Source organism: Schistocerca americana, chromosome 3 (genome assembly GCF_021461395.2).
Source record: "Schistocerca americana isolate TAMUIC-IGC-003095 chromosome 3, iqSchAmer2.1, whole genome shotgun sequence".
Classification (NCBI taxonomy): domain Eukaryota; kingdom Metazoa; phylum Arthropoda; class Insecta; order Orthoptera; family Acrididae; genus Schistocerca; species Schistocerca americana.
In genome coordinates this window covers 702,971,420-702,988,223 of record NC_060121.1, presented here as the reverse complement: position 1 = coordinate 702,988,223, position 16,804 = coordinate 702,971,420, and positions in this window count along the sequence as shown.

Below are 16,804 nucleotides of genomic sequence, written 5' to 3'. Positions count from 1 at the left end.
TTTGAAGCCCAGGAGCTTCCAAATGTTTATAATTAGTACAGAATTTATGTTTGTTTATAACTCAACAACAGAATCAAAGTCTTGAAAAATTAGTGATTTCACACTCCAATGGTTTCTACAAATGCCGGTGGTCAAAATAAATTAGGATATTAACTACATACACAAAACTAAGTACAAAATTATACCTGGTGTTATATTCCTTAAGAATGAGGGACAATATTCCTCTTTTACGGGAATGCAGATTACCCTCAGGCAGATTGGAAAACAAGAGAGGTAGTAAAGATATCCCAGCTTACTTCATCACATTGCCTCCTCACTGGACTGACCAGATAGATATTGCAAATAGCTAACTTGGCAATTCAATGTCAATAAGTTACCCCAGAAATTAGTTTAACATTATACACACAAAAGAATATTACATAAGCAATATCCTTATCAAAAACTACAGTACATACATTTTTCAAATTTCTACTTACATGAACTGGACATATGACAATCCCCATACAAAATACTTATATGTCGTGTATTGTACAATGGCACAAAATATTGACAAATTATATTTTTAATAAAAATAGGCATCTTCGTCATTAGTGCTGTCCTTATTGGATAAGCAAAGATTGCATTCTAGGATAAATATCACAGTCCTAGTTGAAAATTCGCGCCATTTATTTACTCCTATCACCTTAATGTCCAAAATGTGTATATTGCCTCTAGCAAAAACTCAAGATGTGCAGTAGCATAGATTAACTACTCATTAGGTTGTGAAAAAAGAATAGTTTCACCATTACATGACTTAATTACTACTCAAATCAAAATTAAGAGGATGGAATTTGTATCAAATCATCACCCCACTTCCCCACTCAACTCTGAGTACTACTCTCATTCAATGAGAAAATTAAATCCTCACAAAATCACAAAATGTTACCAAATAGTTGACTTTTCAGAGTATTCACATCACTCTAGCACCACAGTTATTATTTAATCAGCAACATAATTTTTCTTCATTCCAGTACTACCACTTGAAGCTCATAATTCCTCAGAACACAAATTGAAGTTTTCAGGTAACCTATAGATTCAATAATGCAGCATTATATGACTTGTACCTCACTAAAATATTGCTATTTCTATTAAGCTCTCTTTCCCAGCTGCAGTGTCATAAACTGCCCAATGTTTCTAGTTCAAAAATAGATCATCAGTATATTAACACCACATTTGTTTGTACACAGTTATTGTTTTCACTAGTCAATCATGTCTGTCAGCTCCATTATCTTACTTACATTTCTTACCTTGCTAGCTAGGGAAGTGTGTTCTATTGCAGAGATAGGTTCCCTAATCATTAAGACCCTAACATTATTCACTATTTTATCATTTCATTATTGTATCATGATCTAATAAATAAACACCTGCTCTGCTTATCCAATGCAAAACTGATTCTACTGAAAAACATTCCACAGTAACAGATCCTTATGCTAAGGTACACTTAACTTTTATTACTGATCAGACAGAATTATCACTTAGAAAAACTATTATCTCACTGTATTTCATCAAATTGGTTGAGGTTCTAGCCTGAAGGGCGACATACATACACCTTGCTTATTATTTCCATACACATTACGTGATGAAGCAAACTGAGATATTTTTATTTCCCCTCTTGTTTTGCCATCTGACCACTTAAATTTGTTTTTTCACATTTAACTAATTACAATCAACATCCATGAGTATAATCTGCATTTTCATAAAGGAGAAGGCTTCACACACAGTTTTAAAGAATGTTACACCAGATCTAATTTTGTGCTTAGTTTTATGTAAGCAGTTGCTTTTCTGGTTTATTTTGACTATTCCTAGTTAGTACTTTTCTTGTAGTGTGAAATCAGTAATTGTTACATAACTTAGATTCTATTATTGATGTATAAACAAATATAAATTTCATACTAACCATAAACATTTGAAAGATGAAATACTAGTAATCTTAAAGTATCTATTTAGCTTTATTCAAATACATGTTAGCAAATCCAGCCCTTAAATTATTCCAAACTAATTAACAGACACAGACATTTACATACACTCCTGGAAATGGAAAAAAGAACACATTGACACCGGTGTGTCAGACCCACCATACTTGCTCCGGACACTGCGAGAGGGCTGTACAAGAAATGATCACACGCACGGCACAGCGGACACACCAGGAACCGCGGTGTTGGCCGTCGAATGGCGCTAGCTGCGCAGCATTTGTGCACCGCCGCCATCAGTGTCAGCCAGTTTGCCGTGGCATATGGTGCTCCATCGCAGTCTTTAACATTGGTAGCACGCCGCGACAGCGTGGACGTGAACCGTATGTGCAGTTGACGGACTTTGAGCGAGGGCGTATAGTGGGCATGCGGGAGGCCGGGTGGACGTACCGCCGAATTGCTCAACACGTGGGGCGTGAGGTCTCCACAGTACATCGATGTTGTCGCCAGCGGTCGGCGGAAGGTGCACGTGCCCGTCAACCTGGGACCGGACCGCAGCAACGCACGGATGCGCGCCAAGACCGTAGGATCCTACGCAGTGCCGTAGGGGACCGCACCGCCACTTCCCAGCAAATTAGGGACACTGTTGCTCCTGGGGTATCGGCGAGGACCATTCGCAACCGTCTCCATGAAGCTGGGCTGCGGTCCCGCACACCGTTAGGCCGTCTTCCGCTCACGCCCCAACATCGTGCAGCCCGCCTACAGTGGTGTCGCGACAGGCGTGAATGGAGCGACGAATGGAGACGTGTCGTCTTCAGCGATGAGAGTCGCTTCTGCCTTGGTGCCAATGATGGTCGTATGCGTGTTTGGCACCGTGCAGGTGAGCGCCACAATCAGGACTGCATACGACCGAGGCACACAGGGCCAACACCCGGCATCATGGTGTGGGGAGCGATCTCCTACACTGGCCGTACACCACTGGTGATCGTCGAGGGGACACTGAATAGTGCACGGTACATCCAAACCGTCATCGAACCCATCATTCTACCATTCCTAGACCGGCAAGGGAACTTGCTGTTCCAACAGGACAATGCACATCCGCATGTATCCCGTGCCACCCAACGTGCTCTAGAAGGTGTAAGTCAACTACCCTGGCCAGCAAGATCTCCGGATCTGTCCCCCATTGAGCATGTTTGGGACTGGATGGAGCGTCGTCTCACGCGGTCTGCACGTCCAGCACGAACGCTGGTCCAACTGAGGCGCCAGGTGGAAATGGCATGGCAAGCCATTCCACAGGACTAAATCCAGCATCTCTACGATCATCTCCATGGGAGAATAGCAGCCTGCATTGCTGCGAAAGGTGGATATACACTGTACTAGTGCCTGCTCTGTTGCATGCTCTGTTGCCTGTGTCTATGTGCCTGTGGTTCTGCCAGTGTGATCATGTGATGTATCTGACCCCAGGAGTGTGTCAATAAAGTTTCCCCTTCCTGGGACAATGAATTCACGGTGTTCTTATTTCAATTTCCAGGAGTGTATGTCTGCCTGTGTCTGTATATGTGCGGATGGATATGTGTGTGTGTGCGAGTATACCTGTCCTTTTTTCCCCCTAAGGTAAGTCTTTCTGCTACCAGTTTTGGAATGACTTCTTACCCTCTCCCTTAAAACCCATATCCTTTCGTCTTTCCCTCTCCTTCCCTCTTTCTTGATGAAGCAGCCTTGGGTTGTGAAAGCTTGAAATGTGTGTGTGTGTATGTGTTTTTTAAAGTGTCTGTCAACATACCAACGCTTTCTCATTTGGTAAGATATATATTTCCTATGTGGAATGTTTCCCGCTATTATAAACTCACATGGGGCATACCATGTCAATTCATTCTGTAAATTGTTGATAATTTTTTCAAAATGTCAAATATGACCGGCCCAAGCTGTATGTTTCTTATTACAGTAAGTCCTGCACAGTCTATTAATCTTCTTCATAACCCTTTCATTAATGTTACCTTGAGGAAAATAGGTAGAAATCCGTATGTGTTTTATATTGTGTATTGCCATCCAATGTTCAAACCTCTCAGAATCAAATTGGAGACCACTGTCAGACAAAAGTGATTTTGGTATCCTAACATTTCAAAACCAGTCAGATGCCAACTTCTCAATTATAGTTTTAGTATTCAGGTGTTGACAGCAGATACAATCAGTTAAACTTAGCCACCAGCAAGCTTGAAGCACCTGAAGATGTGAGACAGTTGCGCCAAGGAAATATTGTGGAATTTGCGCAACGTGATCCAGCGGTGAACTCATGAAGACTCTTTACAAATTAATTTTGTCATATACATTTTTGCCCAAAATATAATATGTTATATTAAAATCATATGAAATTCTTTCAGTGAAACAGCCAAGGATGTTCACCTAACCTATACCATATTCAGGATAAAACAAAGATGATGTGACTTGCCAAACGAAATACCATGTCACCCTCACAACACCCCCACAACGACCCCATTAAGTTTTATTTACATTCCCTCCGCAATCATGCCTTTGCCCTAGCCAGATTAAACTCCCGTATTTAATTTTCTCAGGCTTGTCTGACATTTGGCATTACCCCCAAATGCCTCACACTTAAAGTTCCCATCTCTGGCTGCAACCCTTCTTTCCATCAGTCCCTATACCAGTTCCAAACTGAACAATCCATTGCCCTCACCCACCTGATCCTTCACCTACACATCAACTCAGCCAATGAACACACCCGTCAACTCCTATCCTTAATAAAAGACCTCAATCTTTCCTCTCCCACATCCACACCGGCTATTCAGAGCATCCTCCTACAGGCCAACCGCAAATTAGAACAGCATGCCACCCTCCACCTTAAAAAACTATCCAATCTCCTGGTTTCCCACCTCCGGAAAGGCAACTCACTCACCCTTCACAACCTTTCCAGCAAACCTCAACCTCCTCTCATTGCACACAGACCCAGTCTCTCCCATCTACTCAATCTCCCACTTCCAGCTCCACTCCCTCCAAAACCCCAAAATTCCAATCAACACAATCTGGAACCACAACACCCTAATTCAGTAGTTAACCTTTCCTCCACACCTCTCTCCCAATCCGAAACCTCTGTCCTATCCGAAGGCCTCACCTTCAGCCCCACTCCCAGATTCAACCAAAAGCCCTCGTCAAAGATTTACTGTCCTACACTCGTACTCTCTGCTGGAAATATCACTTTGCCACAAAGAAAATGATCCTAATCCTACTCCTAATGATCCAACTCCCCAAGACACTATCCAAATTGAACCCTGCCTGGAACAGTTCCGTCCTCCGTCACAGTGGGACCCACCTCCTCTTCCTCAAAATCACCCTCTCCAAACCTTCCAGGAATATCTGACTTCCAGCCTTGCCTCTCAATCCTTCTTAAAAAACCTTAATCCTACTCCCAACATCACCACTGTTGAAGCCCAGGCTATCCGTGATCTGAAGGCTGACCGGTCCATCGTCATTCTTCCGGCGGACAAGGGTTCCACGACCGTGGTACTTGATCGTCGGGAGTATGTGGCTGAGGGACTGCGTCAGCTTTCAGACAACACCACATACAAAGTTTGCCAAGGTAATCCCATTCCTGATGTCCAGGCAGAGCTTCAAGGAATCCTCAGAACCTTAGGCCCCCTACAAAACCTTTCACCTGACTCCATCAACGTATTGACCCCACCGACACCCCGCACCCCTACCTTCTTCCTAGAATTCACAAACCCAATATTCCCGGCCGCCCCATTGTAGCTGGTTACCAAGCCCCCACAGAACGTATCTCTGCCTACGTAGATCAACACCTTCAACCCATTACATGCAGTCTCCCATCCTTCATCAAAGACACCAACCACTTTCTCGAACGCCTGGAATCCTTACCCAATCCGTTACCCCTGGAAACCATCCTTGTAACCATTGATGCCACATCCATATACACAAATATCCTGCATGTCCAGGGCCTCGCTGCGATGGAGCACTTCCTTTCACGCCGATCACCTGCCATCCTACCTAAAACCTCTTTCCTCATTACCTTAGCCAGCTTCATCCTGACCCACAACTTCTTCACTTTTGAAGGCCAGACATACCAACAATTAAAGGGAACAGCCATGGGTACCAGGATGGCCCCCTCGTATGCCAACCTATTCATGGGTCGCTTAGAGGAAGCCTTCTTGGTTACCCAAGCCTGCCAACCCAAAGTTTGGTACAGATTTATTGATGACATCTTCATGATCTGGACTCACAGTGAAGAAGAACTCCAGATTTTCCTCTCCAACCTCAACTCCTTTGGTTCCATCAGATTCACCTGGTCCTACTCCAAATTCCATGCCACTTTCCTTGATGTTGACCTCCACCTGTCCAATGGCCAGCTTCACACGTCCGTCCACATCAAACCCACCAACAAGGAACAGTACCTCCAATATGACAGCTGCCACCCATTCCACATCAAACGGTCCCTTCCCTACAGCCTAGGTCTTCATGGCAAATGAATCTGCTCCAGTCCGGAATCCCTGAACCATTACACCAACAACCTGACAACAGCTTTCGCATCCCGCAACTACCCTCCCGACCTGGTACAGAAGCAAATAACCAGAGCCACTTCCTCATCCTCTCAAACCCAGAACCTCCCACAGAAGAAACACAAAAGTGCCCCATTTGTGACAGGATACTTTCCGGGACTGGATCAGACTCTGAATGTGGCTCTCCAGCAGGGATACGACTTCCTCAAATCCTGCATTGAAATGAGATCCATCCTTCATGAAATCCTCCCCACTCCACCGAGAGTGTCTTTCCGCCGTCCACCTAACCTTCGTAACCTCTTAGTTCATCCCTATGAAATCCCCAAACCACCTTCCCTATCCTCTGGCTCCTACCCTTGTAACTGCCCCCGGTGTAAAACCTGTCCCATGCACCACCACCTACTCCAGTCCTGTAACCCGGAAGGTGTACACGATCAAAGGCAGAGCCACATGTGAATGCACCCATGTGATTTACCAACTGACCTGCCTACACTGTGACGCATTCTATGTGGGAATGACCAGCAACAAACTGCCTATTCGCATGAATGGACACAGGCAGACAGTTTTTGTTGGTAATGAGGATCACCCTGTGGCTAAACATGCCTTGGTGCACAGCCAGCACATCTTGGCACAGTGTTACACCGTCCGGGTTATCTGGATATTTCCCACTAACACCAACCTATCCGAACTCCGGAGATGGGAACTTGCTCTTCAATATATTCTCTCTTCCCGTTATCCACCAGGCCTCAATCTCTGGTAATAGCAAGTTGCTGCCACTCATACCTCACCTGTCATTCAACAACATCTTTGCCTCTGCACTTCCGCCTCGACTGACATCTCTTCCCGAATTCTTTGCCTCTGTATATGTCTGCTTGTGTCTGTATATGTGTTGATGGATATGTGTGTGTGTGCGAGTGTATACCCATCCTTTTTTCCCCCTAAGGTAAGTCTTTCTGCTCCCGGGATTGGAATGGCTCCTTACCCTCTCCCTTAAAACCCAAATCCTTTCGTCTTTCCCTCTCCTTCCCTCTTTCCTGATGAGGCAACTGTTTGTTGCAAAAGCTTGAATTTTGTGTGTATGTTTGTGTTTGTTTGTGTGTCTATCGACGTGCCAGTGCTTTCGTTTGGTAAGTCACATCATCTGTGTTTTTAGATATATATATATATATATATATATATGGTTGTCAGGAAAGCGTGTCCCATTATAGGCTCTTCATCACTACCGACTCTAATGTGAGACATAACAGGAGTATTATCTAGTTTAAATGGTTAGATCCAGAATGACCTTCTTCTTCTCCATTTCTTTTCCTGGAATTTCTCCTACCATTTCCATTCCCATTTTGGCTTCCCTCCACCCAGTCATTTGTTAAATTTCTAGTAGAATTAGTTCTGTTCATTCTATTTCTCTGAAACTCTATCCATGATTGATTATTATCATCAAAATTCCTCCTATGGTCTTCGACTCAGGGCTTCAGCGTCTCCACTTTATCAACATTATTCAAAAAATCACTGATATTATCCCTAGGGGCAGGTACAGGCATTTCTGTAACTTTCTGAGGCAAGTTAGTTTCTAAACCAATAATTATTGATTCACTACCTAGCTCTTTGCCTATATATTTGAGTTTGTTTATTCAAAGTGGACAGAAACCTTTCACAGTACCCTTCCTAGAGGCAAATCTCTCTCCTCTCCAAAATTCACTCAAAATTCTCTGCTGCTTCTCTTTGGACCAATATTCATCTAAAAATGCTTCCTTAAATCTATGCCATGAAGTACAACTGTCAGCTACCAAAGCTGCCCATCCATAAGCATCCCCGTTTAGAAAACCTCTTGCAAATGACATTTTCTCTTTGTCATGCCATGTTTCAGGCAAATCATTAAATTTCCTAATGAAATGCAGTGGATGCACTTCCCCATATGGTTCAAATTTATTACATTTCTTACAACTAACAACAGAAGGGCTGTTTGGGACATGGCACTCTCTATGCTTTAGATTTTCTTCCTCTAGCTCCTTTTTCTCCATTTCAGCCAATTTTGAACCTACATTTTTATTTACTTTTACCAGTTATTCCTCTACCACTTCTGCACACTTGGTTTCAACCTCCATTTCTAAATCATTTTTAAGGTGATTGATTTTATTTTCAGGTTTAACTGTATTTCAATACAAAATTTCCTGGCTGCTTTGATTTCATTTTTACACTATTCCTCAAAAGCCTCTGTCCCCCAACTATAGTCATCACACAGTTTCTTTCTCTCTTCTACTTATTTACTACTCGTTAATGGTAATTTCTCATTAGTATTCTGTACTATTTTCTTTATCTTTTCATCTCACTCCTTCACTATCACCTCAACCTTCTTATTTAATTCTGAAAGATTGGAGGTGAATACAATAATTTCCTTTATAATTTCTTTCTTCAATACCTCCTTTAAGCTAGCCAATCAGTTTTAACGCTATCAGGTTTCTTTTCCACTCTACTAATGTCTTTTTTGATACTACTAATGTCTTTTTTCATATTATTTTCCATCCTTCTAATGTCTTCTTTCATACTCATACAACTCAAACTGTTCATAATTTGCCTTAATGCTGCTTCCGATTTTCTGTCTGGCATAAACTTTTGGCTTTGCTGACTTTTGCTACTAGATTCATACCCATTAGCCTTAATGGCTTCACCCACTTCAGTACTGTTTTCATCCATTTTGTTCACATAACCACACAATGTAGATGACACTTTTGTCATCTCATCTACAATATGACTTTCATCCCCCATCATTCAAACTTCCATTCATGTCTAATTTATAACCACTATCATCTGCTGAAACAGTCCCCATTAACCCTTTCAGTTCATTTACAAACTTAACCTCAACAGCTCTGTTATCAATTACATTGCTACCCTGTTGTTCATTCTCCGTCACACTTTCTTTTTTGTTAAGGCTTCTCATTATGTATCACTTAATAGAAAACGGCTTTTGCTATGAATTACCTTATTTTTATTCACTCATCTCCTGCTCCTGGTGCAGTTACTCTCACTCATCCAAAACCCACTTGTTTACATCAGGTGGGTTGAGTCCAGCTACAAGCTGATTGGTTACTGTGACTTTTCTTCATAATGGCTGCCCCAATGAGCTTCGTTCCTGGTTGGCTGCTGTGGCTGTCCTCCATAATGGCTGCTCTGATGAGCTTGATTCCAGATTGGCTGCTGTGGTCAACATTTATAGTGTCTGCCTCTGTAACCTGGCCAATGACCTTCTGTTGTTTTGCTGTGTTGTTGATGCTTCCTATCACATTACTTGTTCATGTGCAGTAAAACTTTTGGAATACTGTAATTACTTTTCACTGTCAATTAGTCTGTTCACTGTTCTCAATAATACTGGTGCCACACACACTTTAATTTCAGTCACTCCATTCAAACTGCATTGTTCACTGTTAAAAGTTCATGAGTCCTTGTTTATATTCTCCAAATACAATATTCCTCTCTCAAAAGGGCACCATATGTGATGTTCATCTGCTTTATTTCTTCACTGATAGTCCTCAGTGTTGAAGTACTGCATTGTTGTACTGGCTGAAAAAAGGGAGCAGAAGTTCAACACTGACTTCTGTAAATGATGTAGCCAACAGTTGCACAGTAGCATTTTACAGTTCTTTATTTCTGTTCACCTCATCCCCCCCTCCCCTCTCTATATTACACAGTTATATGGCCAATTCACTGTTGGTAAATGTTGCTAACCCAGTAATAGGTTGCCAGCAACATCAGCATACTGCTACAATAGTTTGCAGTTGAACAGATATGAGCAGTAAAAATTTAACCACACAGTTCACATTTCTTGCAGAATAATATGCCATGTGACAGTATTTATTCAAATAGATTAAACACATCTTGTCATTATTTGTTCTAACACATGGCCTACTTGTGTTACACTTATTCCATTGCTAAATTGATGCATTGTTGTTAATCTAACCATTACATGTTTCACATCTGAAAATTGGCTGTAGAATGACTGTCTTGGGACAAAATATTGGTCCTTTATATATCCTCATAATAACAGGCACTGAAAGTATACATTGCTTGATGTTTATGTTGCAGAAATTACAATTAAAATATAGCTCATTCAACTAACTGAATACATCAAAAAATTCCTTCTTTATAACAGTTCGTTCAACCACAAAGTTTAGGCTGAATTATTTCTTTAAATAATGAAATTAACAGATATGGTTATATAGTTATACAAACAATACATTTGACAAACCTGGTAATTATTTTGGAATTAATTGAGGCTTTGCTAATATGTTTTTGAATAGAGCCAAATAAATACTTTAAGATTCCTAGTACTTCTTCTTCCAAATGTTTATAATTAGTACAGAATTTACATTTGTTTATAACTGAACAATCTAAGTCACAAAACAATTACTTATTTCATCCTATAATGATCTCTAGCAAAAGATACTAACTAGGAATGGTCAAAAGAAATTAGGAAATTAATTACTTACACAAAACTAAGCACAAAATTAGACCTGGTGTTATATTCCTTAAGACTGGGGGCCAACCTTCCTCTTTTTATGTAAATGCAGATTATACTTGTGCATATTAATAATAATTAGGGAAAACTGAAAATAAAATGAATTTAAGGAGACAGATGACAAAACAGGAAAGGAAGTAAAGAGATACCAGCTTGCTTTGTCAGAAGTTGCCTAACTCAGTTTTAAGCTGTTTCTAGCTTTACTTCTAATATTACTTGCTTAAGTGTGCAACAGCTTTCGAGTTTGAAGCACTCATGAAAAGCAGTGGAGCTTACATAACACTGTGTACAGAAAGCTGGTTGAAACCTGAAATTGATAGAAGTGGGATTTTTGTGGGGAATTCAAATTATATAAAAAGGATAGGTAAATGGAAAATAGTGTAGGTGTACTTCTCACAGTGAACAAAAAACCCAAATCCACCAAGACAGAAATTGATGCAGTGTGTGAGAATGCTTGGGCAAGACTGAGTATCAGGGATGGGCATAAAATGGTAATTGGATCCTTCTACCACCCACCAGACTCGTTTCTTGCTGCAATCAAAAACTTAAGAGGAAACCTTAGTTCACTTTTATGTAAAATCCCCAATCATAGAGTCACCATTGGTGTAGATTTTAGTCATCCAACAGTTAATTGGGAAAATTACAGTTTTGTTACTGGTTGGTGTGATAAGACATCCTGTGAAACAGTACTGAATGCCTTCTCTATAAACTACCTAGAGTAGATAGTTAGGAACTCCACTCATGATGGAAATAAGTTGGATGTAATAGCAACAAACAGACCTGTCCTATTTGTGGATGTCCACACTGAAACTGGTATCAGTGAACATAATGTGCCTGTGGCAACAACGATTACCAAAGTACAAAGGACAACTATAACAAGCAGAAAGGTGTATATGTTCAGTAAATTAGATAAAAAATCAGTAGTATCATAACCCAGTGAGGGACTTGAAACTTTCAGTACAGGGCAGGAGTGTGTAGAAGAACTCTGGCTCAAGTTTAAAAGAATAGTTAACCACGGACTGTATATATATGTACCCCACAGACCAGTTCGTAATGGGGGGGAACCTCCATCATATACCGTCACTGTCAAGAAATGTGTAATGAAACACATTACCACATAATAGGTGTAAAACAAAGTATAGGGCTATAGATGCTGAATGAAACACATTTGTCTATCAAGAGAGCAATGCATGAATTTCAAGAATTTTCAAGAATTTAAAGAATTTTATTCACCGTAGATCATTTTACAATGATATTGGCTTCGTCATACAAGATGTACATAGTACATACAGAATAATAAAATAAACTTCTGTCAATACATTATAGAATACATTTGAAGCATGGCAGTGTACCAAATTACAAAGGATAGCTTTTAAAAGTTAAGGCAACAAGCTATCTTATAATCTAATATAATATGGTATTTTATTGTTTGTAGTATAAACTTTTTAATTACACATGATTAACCACAGCACAAAATAATATGTTTAACTACAGACAACTTTTAAATGCTTATATTCTCCTCAGGCATCTCAAAGAATTCTTTAATGTCATAGAATGGATGATCTGACAGCCAGCTGTACCACTTAATTTTAAAAGAATTTGTATCCACAGACTGAACATGAACTGGCAGTTTATGGAACATTTTGAGTGGGTTAACTTTGTGGGAATTTCCTGTTCTTGCTAATCTGTGGCACGTTATGTCTAAATTACCATTAGCCCTGGTGTTGTGTTCATGTATTTCCCTTCTGGCAGTAAATTCTAAAATATTATTTTTAACATAGATGTATAGATTTATAATTGTAAGTACTCTGAGTTTGGAAAAAAGAGGACGACAGTGCTCCCTATGACCTCTTTTACATATTATACGTATGACTTTTTTTTGTAATTTCAATACGTTTTTGATGTGAGGGGAGTGCCCCCATATAATCAGACCATATGAAATATGTGACTGGAATAGCCCAAAGCATGTCACCCTGAGGTACTCCAAGCTCACTACCTCCCTTAGTTTCAAGAGAAGGTATGCCACCCGAGATATTTTTTCACATACATGATTGACATGTTCCTTCCAATATAGTTTTGAGTCAATGTGAATATCTAAGAGTTTTACCAACTTATTGCCTACTTCATTTGATGTTCCCATTAGAAGTTGTTGTGTTTTGTCAGGGTTTCATAGGGGCTTATTGGCTGCAAACCAGTCCAGGGCCTTATCTAGTGTTTCTTTTGTTAGGTTATTCAGATCTGAAATGTTCTGTTGTGTGGTAAGTAGTGTTGTATCGTCAGCATAACACACAACAGGGTGAGCTATATTTTTAGGTAAATCATTAATAGCAACAATGAAGAAGAAGGGTCCGAGGATAGGTCCTTGAGGTACACCTGTGCTAATTTCCATGATGGAAGAATTTAATTTTCTGACTGAAACGAATTGTTTTTAGTTACTTAAATAAGAATTTATCACAGATAAAGTGCTCCCTCTCACCCCATAAAACTCTAGTTTCCCCAGTAGTACGTCAACAGGAATGCAATCGAAAGCTTTGCTTGGATCACATAATACCAGTGATACCATGTTATTATTTTCAAAAGCTGTTAAGGTTTTGTCAATGATTTCCAAGATGGCCCCTGTTGTGTTCTTCCCCTTTTGAAAGCCAAACTGATTGTTACATAGGATATTGTGTTTTTCAAAGAAGTTGCTTATTTGTGTGTGTATCAGCGCCTCAAATATCTTTGAGAATACTGGAACAATGGAGACTGGTCTTTAGCTTTGGGGGAGATGTTTGTCCCTTTTTTTAAAAACTAGGCAACTTTTGATACCTTGAGTGTATCCGGAAAAACTCCAAATTCTACACATTTATTAAAAATATAAGCTAATGGTTTGGCGATTGAGTGTATTGTCTTTTTAATTATGTTATTTGATAACCAATAACAGTCCATACTTTTATAACATCAGCAGGTGTGACAGCCCTCCATTGAAATGCCAGGTTAACAGGCAGTGGCGTTCCAACAAGTTTCATTGCAGATGAATTTGTTGCTTTGATACTGTTACTTATTTCTTTAACTGAGTTTAAAAAGTACTCATTTAATTCTTCAGGATCAAGCAGATCTGTTTCTGTGCGTTTTTGGTGTATTCTCTTGTTTTATTATTTGCCAGGCTGCCTTGCATTTATTGGGAGCTCTTTCTATAGAGTTCTCCCCTGCCTGCTTTTTTGCCAGAAGAAGTTTAGCTTTATAGTATTTTTTGCATTTCAGATATGACCTATGAATGTTCACACTCTGTTCTGCCCCTTGGTCAGAGGCTTGTTTATGCATCTGGTACAGCATATGCAAGTTTCCTCTAATTTCTACTAGCTCTTGTGTGAACCAGTTCAGACTTTTCTTTTTCATTTCATTTGGATATCTAATTTTTTTACTGGTGAGCAAGAATAAAATAAATCTGTGTACTTTTTAAAGAAGTTACCAAAGCTAATTTCAGCTTCCCTTTTTCCAGATTGACACTTATATATAAATTCCCAATCTGCACTTCCTAATCTATCAACAAACATATTTATGTACTCTTCCTTCTGTCTTCGTACCACTACTACTTTAGATTCTTCAGTTTTAACTGGCTTCCTCTTACAGAGTGTAAGGAGTAGTGGCTCATGATCTGCAAGTCCACTTCCTGCAAGTCTAACTGTAAAATCCTCCCTATGGAAATTCGCAATAATATTGTCTATACAGGCATTCTTACGTGTGGCACAGTTATTTGTACAATAGAGGTCTAATGATCTTGGCATATTCAAAAATGTCCTAGCAACTGGTCTCTGTGTGTTTACATTTCTATGTTGAAATCACCACATATAGCAATTCTCGTTTTACTCTTCAATATTTTTTAAATTATTAATTCACATTTTTCAATAAACAAATTTACATCACCATCTGGCAACCTATATAGACTAACTACCTCTATATTTTCATTCATTAGTTTTACACAACTAAACTCCCCATCTAGCTCTGAGGAGTATGTAGATACATCAATTCTGGAAAACATTATTCCATCTTTGACAAAAATTCCCGCCCCACCATTCTTTCTCTGTTTTCTACATATCATGCCTCCCACAACATACCCTTGGGGAATGAACATATTTACTTGTTCTTGTGTTAACCAGTGCTCAGATACATATATAACATCTACATGCTCAGTGTTACATAAATGTTCTAATTCTAAAATTTTATTTCTAATGCAACGTATGTTAACTTGTAGAAAAGTAAATAGTTTGTCTCTGTCTGTATTCCTCTGAGAGCAATTTGACTTTATATTTGAAGTTGTAGGTTCTGTTAATGTCTTTAATCTTGATGCATTGTGATCATATGTGTTATGATAGTCACAAACCTGTTCATCCACTTGATGACTCACTTTGTTAACTGCTTTCGTCTGTGAAACCCCTGCTGATCCCACCAAAACTCCTGGTCCCTCGGTTGTGGTTTCTTTTTTCGGGTTGACTGCCATACTCCACATGTTGGTATTCTCATCCCTTGAGCTTGATTTGCTGTTCTTCTTTTTGCAAGTAGGTCTCTCTTCTTATATGGTGCCTTCTTTCCTGCCACCTCATTTGCTACTTCTTCAAACTTTTGCACTGTCCTCTTGGGTAAGTTTATTGCTTGAGTAATTGTCCTCTCCACACAAACAGAGTTCACTTTTGATGCCTTCAGTGACTACTGTAGCATAATATTGTCAAATGGTCTTTCACAGAATGTAAAGGCTGTTAGTGACACCAAAGTTGGTGCCCATTCCTTAGGGAATGAGACAGAAATTGAGGGTAGCAAAACAAAAGCTGAAATGCTTAACTTCATTTTCAAATGTTCCTTTACAGAGAAAACCCCAAGAGAATTGCTCCAATTTAATTCTCATACCACTGAAAAGATGAATGAAATAAATATTAGTGTCAGTGGTGTTGAGAAACATCTGAAATCATTAAAACTGAACAAAACTATAGGGCCCAATGGAATCCTTGTCAGTTCTATACTGAATTTGTGGCTGAGTTAGCTCCTCTTGTAACTATAATCTATCATATATCCCTTGAACAAAAAATAGTGCCTTGTCCTTGGAAAAAAGCTCATGTCACACCTGTCTACAGGAAGGGTAGTAGAAGCAATCTGCAAAATTTGTGTCCAATATCCTTGATCCTGATTTGTTGTAGAATCTTAGAATATATTCTAAGCTCAAATATAATGAGATATCTTGAACAGAATGACCTCCTCAATGCCAAACTCCACTGATTAAGATATGTGAAACCTAATTTGCCCTCTTCTCACATGACATACTGAAGGCTTTGGATAAGGCAATCAGGTGAATGCTGTATTTCTTGATTTCTGAATAGCATTTGATTCAGTACCACATCTATGCTTATTGTCAAAAAATTGATCAAGTTTGTATAAAGTGTTGGAGAGTGTCACAAAGATACTGAAGGAACTGAACTCGTGTACTCTTGAAGACACATGTAAACTATCTCAAGAAAGTCTATTAGGAAAGTTTCAAGAACCGGCTTTAAATGATGACTCGAGGAGTATACTACAATACCCTATGTGCTGCTCACATAGGGATTGTGAAGATATGATTAGAATAATTACTGCATGCACAGAGGTGTTCAAACAATCATTCTAGCCATGTTCCATACATGAATGGAACAGGAAGAAACCTTAATAATTAGTATAATGGGACATACCCTCTGCCATGCATGTCATGGTGGTTTATAGAGTACAGATGTAGATGTAGATGTAGATTTTTACTCTCTGTTGTCTATCAGAGAGATAAGATCTGAACCATTTGAAGGCCAGTCCCC